The following is a 15,655-nucleotide window of genomic DNA, read 5'->3' as shown; positions in this document are numbered from 1 at the left end:
GAATGTTATTTTATTAAATCTGTATTAAATCTTGATGAATTGCAAGCCTTTTAGAAGGTTGAATCTCTAGGGTTGGTGGTGGCAGGCTGCCTGAATGTAGGGGATGAGATCAGGGAAACGAGACAGCACTGAGAGGATGTCTGCCTCTGACCAAAGTGAGCAAATAGAGCTTGTTTGGGAGAGAAGATGATCAAGCATAGCCAACACTGGCGGGGAGAGCCACTGACAGTGTTAAACTCTTGAGAACAGGGAAGGTTAACTTGCTGCTGAACTTTACAAGAAAGATTTTTATAGCCTGGTGACCTTGAGAGCCAGAATCCTGGGAGTGGGGCTGGGGAAGAATATAGGCACAGAGGGAGCTGATGGACTAAGGGTAAAAGCAGGAGAAAGAAGTAACTGGAAGGGAAAAGGGAGTGTCAAATGATACTTGTAAATCAGGGAGCTGCCACAATGCTACAATCTAGAGAAACAGCAGCATGACAGCATGAAATCATGTTTTGTATTGTTTATTTGCAGTTTGTTGAGTTTTATATCCCTCAGGAAATAGCTGTGGTTCAGATGCTGACAGCTCTGGGTAGACGAGGCCCATGACAGCAGCATCAGAGAAAACTAGTCAGCGGCAACAGCCAGGTGAAAGATCAAGTACCTGTCACCATGATGGAGCCTGGTTCCCAAGGTAGGCCGTGGTCTGGGCTCCTTTCTCAGGAGGCTCCAGGCATTGAACAGCACAGGCTCCCCAGGCTGTCCATGCACCTTGTAAATGAGTGGTTCTGGCATCCAACAGGCATGATTACAAACTATCACCACCGCTGAACGTGTACTCAGAGCTCATGCCATTAGGCTTTGTCTTCATATACAGTGGTGCCTTTTTAAAAAAGCGGATTTGCAAATCCATGGTCCACTTGATCAGATCATGCCAGTCACCCTCATGCATGAGGTTTCGAATGCTTTTCATGTTGAGTGTCTGCTGTTGCTGTCCCCAGCAGCCACCTGGATTGAGAGTGTACCCAGGAACTGCAAGGAGGAAGCAGTAGATGTATGTGACCTTCCAGCGTTCTGTCTCTGTTCTCTCCACCCTCCATCTTGCTCTTACTCTGGGCATGATTATTTGGGAGAAGATACTACAAGACCAAAATATGTAGCTTATTCTAGACTTGATGAATGGCATGTTTCATCAGCAGATTTCTGTACTTTCAGATAAATGGCATCCAGAGGAGGCAGCTTATCGGTCATCAGCTCATGTGCTCTGTCTGCCATTCTCACAGTTGGCTGGTTCTTCAGGGCACATGTGCGTAGATGCAGTGTTTGTTGGCCCTGACTCCTGCTTTCAGAGGCTGGCCAGAATTGCAGCCGGGCACTGTTGTAACCAGACAGTGCCCCAGTGGAGGAATCACATTGCTCTTGTTTGAATCCAAAGAGAGACACTTTGTCATTTGTTTATCAGGAATGCTTGTATTTTCTCTTGGACCGAAAAAAAAAATTACCAGAAGCCATTAGTTATTAATACAAACTGCCCACTTTTAAACTCAATCCAGCATTCAAGAAAAGCAGTGTTTCTTTGCCAAATAACTTGGAGGTCTTTGTATGCAGAGCTGACAGATGGAGTCCATTGATGGTGAATACATTTGGATGCACACAGAGCCGCAGAGAGCACCCTTGGGCTATGAGGACAGCCAGAAAGTTAACAAGGGTAGGTTCAGAAGGGTTGTGGACAGAGTAAGTCAAAATAGTGAAATATCGTGCATTGAGATTTTCTCTTCAGTGTAATGGTTACCAGGACATCCACTGCAACTGTTTTAAAACAGATGTGCCTTGTGTTCATTCTGCTTCAGGCATGTTTCAGCAGTAAGTTGCAAAAAAGAGAACTTGTAGCACAGCAATATTCGAGAAATCAAGGGAAAAGTAATTGTCTTAAATTATATCCTCTGAACGTTATCTGTTAGTAGCGTTATCCTCCTCCATAGCTTGAGTGGTTGGGATAAAAATTCAAAGAATAGAGCTGTCCTCAACCACATAGGAGATATGTACATATTTATTAACATTATTAAAAGATTTATTTAAAAGAAATCCAAATGATACGGAAAGGTATGAAGAAAAAAATGAAACATTCACAAATCCTACCGATAGTGTCATTACAGACATACATACACAGGCGGGCATACATATGCTTTTATCTAAATGGGATATTACTGTATAGGCTAGTCTGTAATCTGTTTTGGTCACTTAACAAAATGCTGTGGACTCCTTTCTATGTTGAATGTAGCTTGGCATCAGGGATGTTAATGACAGAATAAAATTCGCTTGTATAGTTGTATCCTACTAATTTATTCATTCACAGATAATTTATTTTTACGCCTCCATGAAGCAGACACTGCTAAATTCTGGGGATAAGCAGCAAACTCCCCTGTCAAAGAGTATTTAGATTATTACTGGTTTTTCTGTTAGAAGCAGTACTGCATTGAACAGCCATTACTGCAACATACACCTTTGCTTACTTAACTTTTCTCCTTAGAGTAAGTCCCTACAAGGAGCATTGGCTGGCAGTGGGTCCCCACATTTTGAAGTTTGATCCGTATTTATTGCCTAAACATTCTCTACTAAAGGTTTACAATGGTGTGAGTTTTTCAGTACTCTTAATGATAATACTTCTCATTGGTTATTATCTTTGTCAATATTAGAGGTGAAAAATGATCCTGCACTGTTTTACCTTCTATTTCTTTGATTTCTAGTATGCTTGGGATTGGAGTTTTAGCCACCAAGAAATCATGGGCTCCATAAGATGGTCTATGGAGTTCTATGTTCTGAGTCCTAACTTTATGACTCCTAAAAAGGGAAGTCCCTTCTTTTTTTACTTTCTTTCTTCAGTGTCAGGTTAGAATCAGTGAAGAGGTTGTCTATTTTAGATAATAGAATCCTCACTGAAAGGATATTGGATAATATAACTGATCAAAACCCAGTTCATTGGTTTTAGATCATATAAGACTAATTAATTTCCTTGTATTTTCAAATAGATGCCATACTTTTAAATAGCAACAACAACAAAAAAAAATCACAGAGGCTAAATTTAAGGAGTACCTAATAAAAATCTTAAACGTAAGTGCCTGGAAGTGTATTGTCTCCATTTCACCCTTCACTTGCCTATGTAACACTTAAGTTTACTTTTAAGTTTGTTTGTTTGTTTTCTGGCCACAAATGAAATTCAGTTGTAACAGAATGATGAGACAGGCATGTCTGAATTCCAGTCCACACCCCTCCAGTGTTGGTTGCCTGGGTTTCCACTTTCACATCTGCAGAGATAATAGTAATACCTCGTGAAGATGTGAGGACTCTGTGAGATAACAGAAAGCATCTTGGATACTGCCTGGCCTCTAAAAGTGCTCAATGAATATTACATTTATTATTGTAGGAAATGTTTGCAAAAGTTAGAAACACTCAGAAAAGGATCTAATTCCTTTACTGAAATTCCACCAGTCAGAGATGACCAGTGTTTCTGGTTTGGGGGTGTATTTAATTCCAGTATTTTTTTCTCTAAATACCTGTTTTACAAAAGTGGGACCGTATTAAAATTGTACAGGATTTTGAATTTCAGCAAATGTGTGTACTTAATTTTTCAACAATGGGAGGGGGTGGTTAGCAAGATTGATTTTTTTTTTCTTTCTTGTGCTTTAATTGGGAATTTTTGTGTGTTGCTATTTATTTGTAATAGATTTTTTTATTAGAGTGAAGATTAAGTGTAATTGAAAGACATTTTGGACAATTAAAACTATAAACATTGCAATTCCTCCTAATTCATCATTCAGATTTGTTTCTTGTTTTACAATCAAAAATAATGTGGCAGTTTTCTCTGTTATTTCTGAAGATGTTTAAACAGTTTACAGACTGTAGGAGGCCAAAGCTGTAGCCTGTCTACACTGCTTCCGCTCCCATGAGAACAGTGAAGCAATCTTGCACTGACCTAATGTGGACTGAATCTTTCTCAGCTCTCTGTGTCTCATCCCATGTGACTGAGCTGGATTTCACGAGATAGTTGTTTTACTACAGTGTCAAAATTAAATTTTTGTTACCACATATTTTTAAGGTCTTCACATTCCTTTGAAGCCAGTTCTTCAAAGAAGCCTCGTTGTGAATCTTTTTTAAAACACACACACACACACACACACACACACACACATACATACACAGATGCAAAACTGTGAACTCACCAGTTTATCTGCCTTGCATGTTGAGATTATCCAGGAATTACATTTCATAAATTTTCTGTATGTAGGGAACTCACATACTCTGTACTCATGCTTCTGTGGTCTGCAGTCAAGTCCTGGCTTCAATTTCTGCCCCGTAGGATTTCCATGTGAATTCATTTTAGGTGAAAAATCATCTTAATTTTACTGCTAGTAAATTAAGTAAAAATGCTAGTACAAGTATGGGATTGTTTCAAAGGCTTAAACCAAATAGATGTTTTAAAAATATTTTATTTAGGATTACTCCTTGAAATATTCTTGCCTGTGTGAAATTCATAACTTGGGTATATGTTTTCTTAATTCTACACATAGTATACATTTTATGTACTGTGTGTATACAAATTTTGCATAAACCTTTTTCTATCTCCAGTTCCTAATTATTTCCAATCTTTCGGCAGAAGATCAAAATTTACCTGTGTTAAATTCACAGCTCTAGTAATATCTTCATCCTTCCAGGAAATTCCAAAAGCTTGCAGAAAAGATCTTTTCATGCTTCAGGCTTTACTTTGTTCTGGTTTTGGTGAGAATCTGGGACCTTGTCAGTGTAATGCAGCTTTTTCATTCTCCTCCGCATTTTTGTCTTGAGAATCAAAACTTAGCTTATAGGGGCACCTGGGTGGCTCAGTCAGTTGAGCGTCTGACTTCGGCTCAGGTCATGATCTCACAGTTTGTGAGTTTGACCCCTGCATCGGGCTTTGTGCTGACAGCTCAGAGCCTGGAGCCTGCTTTGGATTCTGTGTGTGTCTCTCTCTCTGCTCCTCCCCTGCTCATGCTCTGTCTCTCTCTGTCTCGAAAATAAATAAAACATTAAAAAAATAAAAAAAAAAACCTTAGTTTATAAATCCAAAGCCACTTCTAAAACTAACCCAGTGGAACTGAGGGTTGATGGGTGGGAGGGAGGGGAGGGGAGGGTGGGTGATGAGTATTGAGGAGGGCACCTTTTGGGATGAGCACTGGGTGTTGTATGGAAACCAATTTGACAATGAACTTCATATATTGAAAAAATAAAAAAAGTAAAAAATAAAACTAACCCAGTGGTTAGGATTTGTTTTCTCCCTGCCATTTTGACCTGTTTGTAAAGTTGTTGTTTTTTTTTTTTTAACATTTATTCTTGAGACAGAGAGAGACAGAGCATGAACAGGGGAGGGTCAGAGAGACGGAGACACAGAATCTGAAACAGGCTCCAGGCTCTGAGCTGTCAGCACAGAGCCCGACGCGGGGCTCGAACTCACAGCCCTCACGGACCGCGAGATCATGACCTGAGCCGAAGTCGGCTGCTTAACCGACTGAGCCACCCAGGCGCCCCTGTAAAGTTTTTTAATAAGACCAGTGTTGAAATACATCGTTAGCATGGGATTTCCCCCTTTAGTTTTAAAACTCATCCAGAGCAAACATTGTGCTTTCTCTTTACAGAATTACTTTACATCAGAATGTCCCAACTCCCATGTTGGGACGTGATGAGAAATTAAGGTTCACTTGTGCTGCTTCCAGAACATCCTGTACTCTCTCCTCCAGCTCAAGTCTTGCTGGGACGGAACTAGAAGGAAGGTCCATCTCCCTTGATTTCCTTGGCCCCTCTGTGCTGTCTGCCCAGCAAGGGCGACACAGCTGCTGTTGGGACATAGAAGTTAGCAGGGTCTCCCCATCCTCAACCCGCTTTCCAGTTTCAGTAACACCTCTTTGATGACCCTCTGGTTTCCATGCCAATTCTGTTTCCACACAACGAAGATCTGTGTATTAGCTAATATTCATGGAGTCCTTACAGTATGCTAACCTGTTTGACTTGACAATTCTTAGAAATCCTCTCAGATAGGTGCTATTATTATGTCCATTTTATAGATGACAAAACCAAGGCCTAGAGAGGTAAAGTAGCTGGTCTAAGACCACAGCTGCTACGCTGTGATCTGGGACTTTGCCTGAGTGCAGAGCGCTAGCTCTAACCTCTATACTCATTACCTCTTCCTTCCTCCAAGCAAATTCTGATAGAGTCAAAGTTCAGCTCCATAAAAAGTTTTGAGCAATCCTGGGAATTTGTTTTATCAGGATTTGACCTACATTATCTCTGGGGGTTCTGTCAAGATGAGATATAGTTTGTAAATGAGGCTAACACAGTATGATTATTCTCACAGGGTTGCATTGCATGAACCAGGGTGTTTGTTCATGCTGTATTAGAGAATTTTCCATAAAGTTGTTGGGTTCTCTGGGAGCATATGTAGTATCTGCCTAAAATTGCTGCTGTATTAGGCCTGGGGAATAGGCCATCCAGGTTAAGTGAGGGTGTTCTTTGAACTCTTTGAAATCACTAAACTTTAGATCGTCACAAATACAGAGGTGGGAAAATACACCACTGTTAAATTCTGTAAACTGTTCAGTTTTGAAAACACAAATCCAACCGTTTTGAAAATTATTTGCAACACACTAAGTCTATGATTTTAGAACATGATTGTAGATGTCTTACATCTGATTACAATTATTCTACGGTTTACAATATAGTGAATGGTCAGTAAATAATTGTTTCCTGAGTGAATTAGTTGCATTATTTATATAATTTTGAAGAAGTAAAAATAATGAGCGATAAGCAATCTCTGTGTGTATCTGAGGAGTGATCATGTATGATGTATATACTTGGTATTTTATAGAGGACATGACCCGTCTCCATAAAAACATGTTGTATGCGCATAATATCTTTTATCTAAAGATCCAGTTCTCAGAATACACTCTGAGGAAGATGGTTGACACACTCTTTTATAGATGAAGAATTTGCAGTGAAGACTGGTTAAGTGTGACTAACGACTGGTGAACTCCAGTTGTAGGATCCTTGTCTCCAGCCTCATTCTGCGCCCGCGACCTACTATTTGACCTTTCAGGGCTGTGTGGCCCCCTACTGTCCAGCACTGCCCCCCCACCCATTAAAAAGGGGAGCATTTTTAATTTAATTACCCACTTTAAAGGAAATGTAATAATTTAGCTGTGTAAGCGCATTTGGTTTCTAAGTATACAACTAAAGAATTTCTAGACATTTGGCCCCAAACACTTTTTTCTCTTCACACAGTTCCACAAAGTGCACACTAAGCAGATGGTGCAGACAAGCACATGGTTTATTTACAGCCAGTACAGTAGACGGAGGCATATGTGCTAAGGCCTCTTACACCCGCTCCATGGGAGCCATTAGCACATCCGTTTAGATGGAGGAGTCTCGGGGTTTTGCTCTGGGCACTTCTGTTCGCTCGCTCCCCCCAAGCATCACCATCTGCCCTGCCCCCTCTCGGAGGCCCTGGCACCCGCCCCTCCTGCCCAGCCAGTCACAGGCTGGTTCTTCACGACGTGCTTTGTCAGGTTAGACGTGGCGCTGATAGCAGCCGTGCTGCTCTTCGCTCAAACCTGTGTGTCACTCGAGGCCTGTCCGACTTCCACTCAAGCCTGCTCGTGGGCCAAGTTCAGTGCCACGCAGTTCCACGGACATCCTTGAGCACTTTGCACTCGCCAGGCGGGGGCTTGGGGTGCAGAGGGTCCTCAGACATATTCCCTGAGAGCTGGCACATATGTTTCTTCTTTGTATTCTAATTTCAAAGCTGCCGTTTTCCTCATCACCTGTGATGCCCGGAGAGCCAGCAGCTGTTGGCCTGCAAGACTTCACGCATCAGATGAACCAAACAGTAGCCCCTGCTTTCTGCACCTCTCACCGAGGAATTATGTGCATGCTTTTCTTCCTTCTCAAATGTTCTCCCTAGGTGAATAATTATGAATTGTATTTAAAGAGCTGTGATGAAGAAAGAAAGAAAAAGAAAAAGAAAGGGAAAAAAAAAGCCTTTTGACCAGAATGATCTATTAGCTTAGCAACCCACAGCGAACTAGTAACAGTTTCTCCATTTTCTAGTTCCTCCTGGCAGAGCAATCGGATTGGCTTGACTTATCTTTTTAAGCCAAGCCATACACCCTGTAGGTTCCTAGCTGGTACATGTGGGTGGGCTTCCTTCAGTTGAATGGCAAGAGGTGGATTTTGCCAGTTCCTTTTCACTGTTGCAAAATTATGTCATCACTGAGTGGAGTATTTATAAGCTGGCCTTGAGTGTGCATAAAGCATCAGTATCAGACTTTTTTTTTTTTTTTTTTTACTTGGTAGAAATTTGTGGAAAGAAGTGTGTTTGTGTTGTCTGATTGAGACGATCATTGGTGTCTTGCCACAGTGTTTGACAATTACTATATGGGGGAGTTATAGCAAAGCAGCAGTTGTGACTGACTTTAAGTAGAACTCACATGCTGTACCACATTTGTGTCTGGCATTTGGTTTATGGACTTTATCTTCTTGTCTGAAAACTTCATGTGTAGCCACTGGTGTGTACTATTAGGGAACACCAGTCCAGTAATCACTTGGGATTTACTGAGGCATTTATGAGTCTTCCTTAAGACCAGCTTATGTAAAATGTCATCAGAAAGGTTTCTTCCTTTGAGGGCATCAGATTCTCAGTTGATGAGTCTTACTCACATCCCTTTAGTATTTGCGATGGGAGATCCTTTTATTCTTTTCTTTAAAAAAAATTTTTTTTAATGTCTATTTATTTTTGACAGAGAGCACGAGTGGGGGAGGGGCAGAGAGAGAGGGAGACACAGAATCCGAAGCAGGCTCGAGACTCCGAGCTGTCAGCACAGAGCCCGATGCGGGGCTCGAACCCACAGACCACCAGATCATGACCTGAGCCGAAGTCGGACGCTCAACCGACTGAGCCACCCAGGTGCCCCAAGGAGCTCCTTTTGTTCTATGATATTCAGGAATTTCACTTGTACACTTCTGTCCAATCATGTTGCTGGCTTAGCTATGGTCACATGGTTCACTGCCGAGCTATTGGCAGGACGGATTCCCAGAAAACAGGACAAGAATGGGGCAGACACCCAAAAATATGTATGGTGCAGATACGATTTGAGAGCCCTCATACCGAAAACTGTATTTGCCCTTTGTCCTCAAGTCTCTTTGTGAAACTGGATTCTTTTAGAATAAGGAGCACGGTAGCATCTTTACCCATACTGTCCAGTATGGGTAGTAATAAGTAGTAATAAGGTACTAAGTATTATGGCATGTTTTAAACCATTTTGTCTGAATCTAAATTTTAGGATTTAAGTAAAATTGAAGTCTATTTATTTCCTGTAATTCTAGCAACAGAGTAATTAGAAACATTTTACAAATGAAATCATACAGCATGAAACAGCATCCCTTTGTCTTACGTGGCTAAAACTAAGATCCCAGAATTAACAAGTACCGACTACTTATTTGCACATCCAGCAAGGGCAGAAGGACGAGGACTCCATGTCTGCAACATACATCAGCTGGTGCTGGGCAAGGTCTGCTCACTGTGCCAAATAATGCCAATTATTCTTTGGTAAACACACTTTTATTCACTGAGGAACAGTTGTTTGCCAACGTATCATACAATTATATAGTGAATGGAGAACAATAGATGCTTTGTAGAAATATTTTTAAAACAAGTAAACAGCAGACAGTGCCTAGGGAAAGGGCCCCAGCTCCAGAGTGTCTGCTGATATGTGGTATTTAGCAAAGTGCAAGTGCACATAGGGGCTTGGTGGGCACACGCAGTCCACACAAGTAGGGGTGTGTGCACCTTACCCCCCGGCTTCCTCATGCTCGTGCCAGTGAGAAGAAAAAAGTCACCATACAGTGGTTGATTTAATGTTTCCCGAGATCTTGACTTGAAAGGAATATGAACATAAGTGTAAATTTTTCAAGAGGTCAGCATCTGGGCTTCGGGCTGACTTGAAACAAAACAGGGCGGAGGTAAAATGCCTTAAGAGCTTCACAGTTCATGTAGGAAGGGACGATGGCCATGTCTTCCCTGAGCAGCACCACACAGAGTGTGCAGTATTTTCACCAAACATCAAAAAGACTCACGTACCATGACAAATTGCTTTTGTAATTTACTCTGCCTGGACAGCCCTGGAGTCCTGTCAGGGAGTCTTAGGTGAATGAGGTTTTTCTCCTCGCATTGCAAGGGGCGTGCCCCAGGCCCTCCTGTCAGACCGGATGAGAGCAGCATTCAGCCCTCGTCCTCTCCCTTGGTAATTTATTATGCCGTATTTTCATCCTCCAGTAGTATACTGTGTAAACGTTTAACGTTTAGCACAGGCATCTCTGTTAAGAACAAGATAGGATTCAGATTACAAAGCAATTTTACGAAATTTTTATGGCTCTCTTTGAGCTGCAACCCTCTGACCAGAACTACTGCCTTCAGTGAAAGAATTGTTTGTTTACAAGGCAATAAAATTAACCGTTATTGCTATTTGATGGCTGTTAGAACTAAAACCTAGGTCTCTCTGAGTCATGAGGCATACTTAGCACTAGATCAGTGTTTCCCAGGGTCTAGTCATTTGTATACCACCTGTATTACCTCCTCTATATTGGTGTAGCACCTGCATTATTTATATCACATCCCTTAAATTAATTTTTTATACTAAACCAGCCTTATTTTAAAAGGAAATTTTGTGGGGCGCCTGGGTGGCTCGGTCGGTTAAGCGGCCGACTTCAGCCCAGGTCATGATCTCGTGGTCCGTGAGTTCGAGCCCCGCGTCGGGCTCTGTGCTGACAGCTCAGAGCCTGGAGCCTGTTTCGGATTCTGTGTCTCCCTCTCTCTGACCCTCCCCCGTTCATGCTCTGTCTCTCTTTGTCTCAAAAATAAATAAACGTTAAAAAAAAAAAAAGGAAACTTTGTGACCTCCAGTAGAAAAGCACTATCATTTCATATGAATAAATCGTCACCATTAAGATAAATAAATGAAAATAAGAGTGCTGCCACAATCTCATACATGCCCTTTCCCGTAGAAGACTAGGGCCTAAGGCCATACCTTAGTGGGAAAGAGGGGCCTTGGCAGGTGTGACAGAGAGAGCCGTGTAGACGTGCAGCATCCAGCTGAGACTTGGATGTTGGAGAAGACTTGTAAAGCATTGAAAAAGGAATAAGGTTTTCAGTTTGTAAGTGTGTGATGTGCCTCTGAAGTCACCTGGGGCGTCCCGTGGTAGCAGATGCCTCTGCACCGGGCCGCTAACCCAGAGAACCCCCGAGACTGTTCCTTCACTGCTGCCAGTGAGCCGGGCAAATGCAGGCACAGTGAGACTTACAAGTTGTTTATTGCGCACCCAGTGAAGGTGAGCATAGAGAATGGTGGTCAGACATGATGCCTCCTGAGAGCTTGTTACGTTCAGTGGAACCAACATGAGTTGGGGAGAAGTTGAAGGATGGGATAAATCGTCTCTCAGCCTATTTGTTTCAGGCCCCCCAACCTCACATTCTGTGTTCAGTTGTCTGCTTACGTGCAGGTAAAACCTATTTGGAAAATCATATATATTAAAAGGGGGAAAAAAAGAGTCACTTTTGTTACAGGCTATGAGTACATGCAAAAGTTCAATGTTTCCACTTTAAAAACTCTGAGATATTTTCCTTTTCTATAATATATTTATTTCAATGCCTTTTTTTTTTTTTTTAAAGAAAAAGTAGCAATAGGCGCTTCACTAAACCCTATGAACACATCTCCCAGCAGTAGCCCTATTGAGTTCAACATGAAAGACACCAAGGCCTTTACTACAAGACTAAAATGTGAAATATCATGTCTTTTCTGGAGTCGGTGCTCAGTAGATATTTGAGAAGTACATTTGTGAGTTGATTTTTGAAATCCTTTCCTAGACAGAGTTGTTCCTGTGTCCTGCAGCTACCTATACCATCAGGTGCTGTCATGAGTGGGCCTGGTGGAGGCATCAGAGGCTCAGTGTTTGCTCACGGGACGCTGTCGTCTGTGATGGTGGTGAAGGCTTGACACTCCCTGGCACTGTGTCTGTAGGGAGGACCAGGCACTGTCCTCCCTCTCTGCCCCCCAAAAACTGACCTGTGTGGTGCTTTGGTGGGCTCCATTGCCTCTGGTTCCCAGTTGGGTCCAGCAGGGGGAGTACCTGAGCCCAGAGGGCAGGAGTGAGGTCAGGATCCTTATTTTCTGTGGGATTTCTCAGCTAGGCAGTGGCTCTTAAAGGATGGACGCAGCTCCTGTCATGCAGTGCCATCCACCCGCATTTCTGTTCCAGGTTTAGGCACTCACCCTCTCCTCTGGCCCCTTCAGGCCTTGGGGTGTGACAGAGCCTGCCCTACCCAATTCCCCTGTGTTATTAGCACAGGGGACTGTACTGTACCTTGTGGCTTTCCTGCACCCCACCCACTTCTGTGTAAATCACCCCTTTATTAAATTTCCTTCAAATTACCATAATTCGAGAGTGTTGCCTGCTTCCTGCTGGAACCTTGACTGATAAAGTGGGCATATGCAGATTTCTTTGCAATTCAGCCCCAAGCTGACTGGTTCCAAAGGGACTGACCTCTGACCTCAGCTTTAATAGCAATGTGTTGTGTACCAGAATGTTCCCCAAACTTGAAGGCGCTTCAAGATCAACTGGGGAGGTTGTGAAAATGCAGGTTCCTGGGCCCCAGCCCTCTACCTCCTGGCTTAGGAATGCTGAAGATGGCTCCCAGGCCCTCGTCACTTTTGACGTTTTGCACACTAGACACAGAATATGATAAATATATTACCCCAAACCCAAGTGGCCTTCTGAACAGATAACTGGTTCAAGGGCAATGGACCCCTGCCTTTTGTGCCATGTTTTACTGTTACCTGAAGGTGAGAGAGAGAAACACTTAATGGTTGTAAATATAAATTCTCCTGAAAAATGCAGTTTAATGAGAGGAAAAAAAAAAAAAAACTAAATCTGAGAGAGGGGAATAACTGTTCTGTCAACTCCTTGTTAACCACAGTGAACTGATGCATTAGCTGGAATGGCCAGATTCCTCCTGGCTCCGGTGCAGGACTTTGAAAAGACCATTGCCTTTTATCCAGGGGGAAAGCCTAGTATCTGTTTTGCTATGGACCATGGAGTTCCTCACCATCATCTGTTAAGAAAAGAAGCTTATTGACTACCAAAGTGTGACTCAAGATAATGAAATATAATTCCCTAAATACTGGACACTTCTTACAAAAAAAAAAAAAAATTAAAAGTCCTGTATTAAAGTAAATCCTTTCAGTAGAACACTTGTTATTTATAAGCCCATGAAATGCTTAGTCAGTCCTTGTCAGTGACCATATTCTGAAAAAAGTATCAGCATTCACAGTCCCAAAAGAAAAGTGAGATCAGGGCTCAAGACCCTGAATAAAATGGTATCATGGACAATGGGGAGTGTCCAGAAGACACAAGTTCAAATTCTGCTTGGACCAAAGGGTCCATTCTCCTAGTTAGGCCTAGTTAGGTCTAGTTAGGTCATGCTTAATGCCCCCCAGAGTTACTTTGGCCAGCATTCAGGAGCCAGGAGTTACAAGTGCATGCAGTTGGGTTTCATTTCTGAACACAAGGTGCTCAAAAAGGAGATAGACTGGGCAGGCTTTGTGTTTTCTAGTCTTAATCAATGCTGGCACTAGGGAGCCCCCGGACCTGCCCTGGTGACTGAGAGGGTGGCTGCAGGCAGGGGCAGAGTGTGGGGACCATTTCCTAGTAGACAGAACACCCCCATTTCCTATTCCACCCCATTCCACTCTGTCCTTCCATTTGCCCCTCATCCACAGGGTCTTCAGCTGCCATGAGAGCTGCTGTGGGTTCAGAAAAAGGCAAACGGAAAAGGCTAGAAAAAGCAGAAACACTTTAGAGGAACTGCTGTGAGAACCAGCAAGAGGTGGGACCAGCCCCATCATGCTTTTTTTTTTTTTTCACACAGGCTACTTTTTTTCACTTCAATCTTTGGATGGCCTACAATTCGATCATTTTAATTTGAGGTTATAAGTGACCTTTAAGAAGGAAAAATTGCTTCAGGGGAGGTTGATGACTCATGAAATGATCAGTGGCATATGTGCACGAATTAATTTGATCCCATTTCCGAGCCTGGGGCATGGCGAGTGTGATTGGAAAGTGGTCAGTAGACAGTTTGGGTACCTCTGGGAGAGCCAGGTAGGATATGTGGTGATGTAAAGCTGATGGCAGGACTAGAAGGCAGTAGTTTAGGAGCAGTGAGAGAAAAAAATCCTTACCCACATGGAGTCTTTTTCCTAAGACCCAGAAGTCGGGCCAGCAGTGGTTTTGTGTAAGGCTGATTTGGTGGGGCAGCCTGGACCCAATACCACCAACAGCAGCATCTGTCATGTGTGGAGTTGCGAAATTTGGCAAATAAAAAAAAAAAAAAAATACAGGATACCTAAGTAAATTTGAATTTCGTATAAGCAATAAATAATGTTTTAAGTATAAGTCTGTCCCAAATTATGCAAAATTCAGATCTAGCTGGATGTCCTGAATTTTATCTGGCGCTACTCAAAGGTCCGAGCGCCTGACATTCAGCAGTTCCGTGAGAAAGATGCTGTTGGCTTCACCTTAGTGATGGGAAAGCCGGGGCTAGGAGGGATTGTGTTTTACAGCCTCTTAGCTGATGGACAAGCCTCCAGAACCTGGTGTTCGTAACCCCAGGACCATCCATGGAGAATGAATGCACTGTAGCCCCAGACAGTGGGCTCACAAACACACTCTGGGCCCTCTGGTGTTTATCTTGGGGTGGCAGAAAGGGCCCTGGAGGGAGGTGAGGCTGGCGGAGGGCTCTGCTGTCTGAGACGCTCTTCCAAAAGGTGTGGAGAGCTGGGAGGACCGAGACCCCAGGAGATGAACCCCCGGTAGGGTTGGGTAGAGGCCTGGAAGGAACATCAGAGTCTGTCTATCCTTTTTATTTTATAAGGAAGCTGAGAACTAACAAGGTGAAGTGACCACTCAGGTCACAGAAAAGAAAAAAAAAAATCAGTGAAGCTGGTAGCAGAATCGGGTTTCCTAAGTCCTGAGATCTTTCCACTACATGATGCTGACACAGCAGATTCTTCTTCTCCAGCCCTCCAAGTTTCCACACAAGCACGACTTTCTATGCTGTATAAAGACTCATAAGACTCTGCTTATGAGTCACTGCCCTTGTTTTCTTTTCTGCTGGTATAAGAACTGCCTCGGTAGCCCCTTATTACCAAGAGGCCGGGTTATGTTTTCTATCCCAGTTAACAGGGACCAAAACCAGGGACCAAAACATCCAGGTTGTGCCATTCACTGCATTAGATGCTATTTGGGGCAGGTATGTATGTTTCCAAAATCTGGCTACTCAGTAGGATGAAAGAAAAACCTGAAGCTCTGCTTCCTTCAGGCTTAAAAATACCTATTAGTGGTTTTGCGATGAATCACATTTATTCCTCTTTGGACTGAAATGTGATAGGGGAATCGTCAGCAGAGGTCTGCTTATGAGCTCCCCGAGCCCTCCACAGTGCCCAGTTGGGGAGAAAGATACGCTCAGGGTAGAGTGGAGTGGGCAGGGTCTCTTCTGACTTGGGGAAAAGCATCACCCCCACATCCTCCAGGGACTGAG

At 43.0% G+C, this 15,655-nt stretch overlaps 1 protein-coding gene across 6 annotated transcripts in view; it reads left to right on the top strand.

The window, feature by feature from the left end:
* Nucleotides 1-15,655, top strand: part of FYN (FYN proto-oncogene, Src family tyrosine kinase) — a 216,791-nt gene that overhangs the window by 58,551 nt on the left and 142,585 nt on the right. The window contains exon 1 of one of the 6 annotated variants that reach the window (XM_040474406.1): nt 655-676. The exons of the other annotated variants lie outside the window; for them this stretch is intronic. The gene's annotated coding sequence lies outside the window, so the exon portion shown is untranslated. Of the gene's footprint in view, nt 1-654; nt 677-15,655 lie in introns of those variants that run through there. 6 annotated transcript variants of the gene reach the window in all.

Source organism: Herpailurus yagouaroundi, unplaced genomic scaffold, assembly GCF_014898765.1.
Source record: "Herpailurus yagouaroundi ecotype Mexico unplaced genomic scaffold, PumYag 139, whole genome shotgun sequence".
Taxonomy (NCBI): domain Eukaryota; kingdom Metazoa; phylum Chordata; class Mammalia; order Carnivora; family Felidae; genus Herpailurus; species Herpailurus yagouaroundi.
The sequence above is the reverse complement of the archived record's forward strand: the minus strand, read 5'-3'. Positions and strand labels throughout refer to the sequence as shown.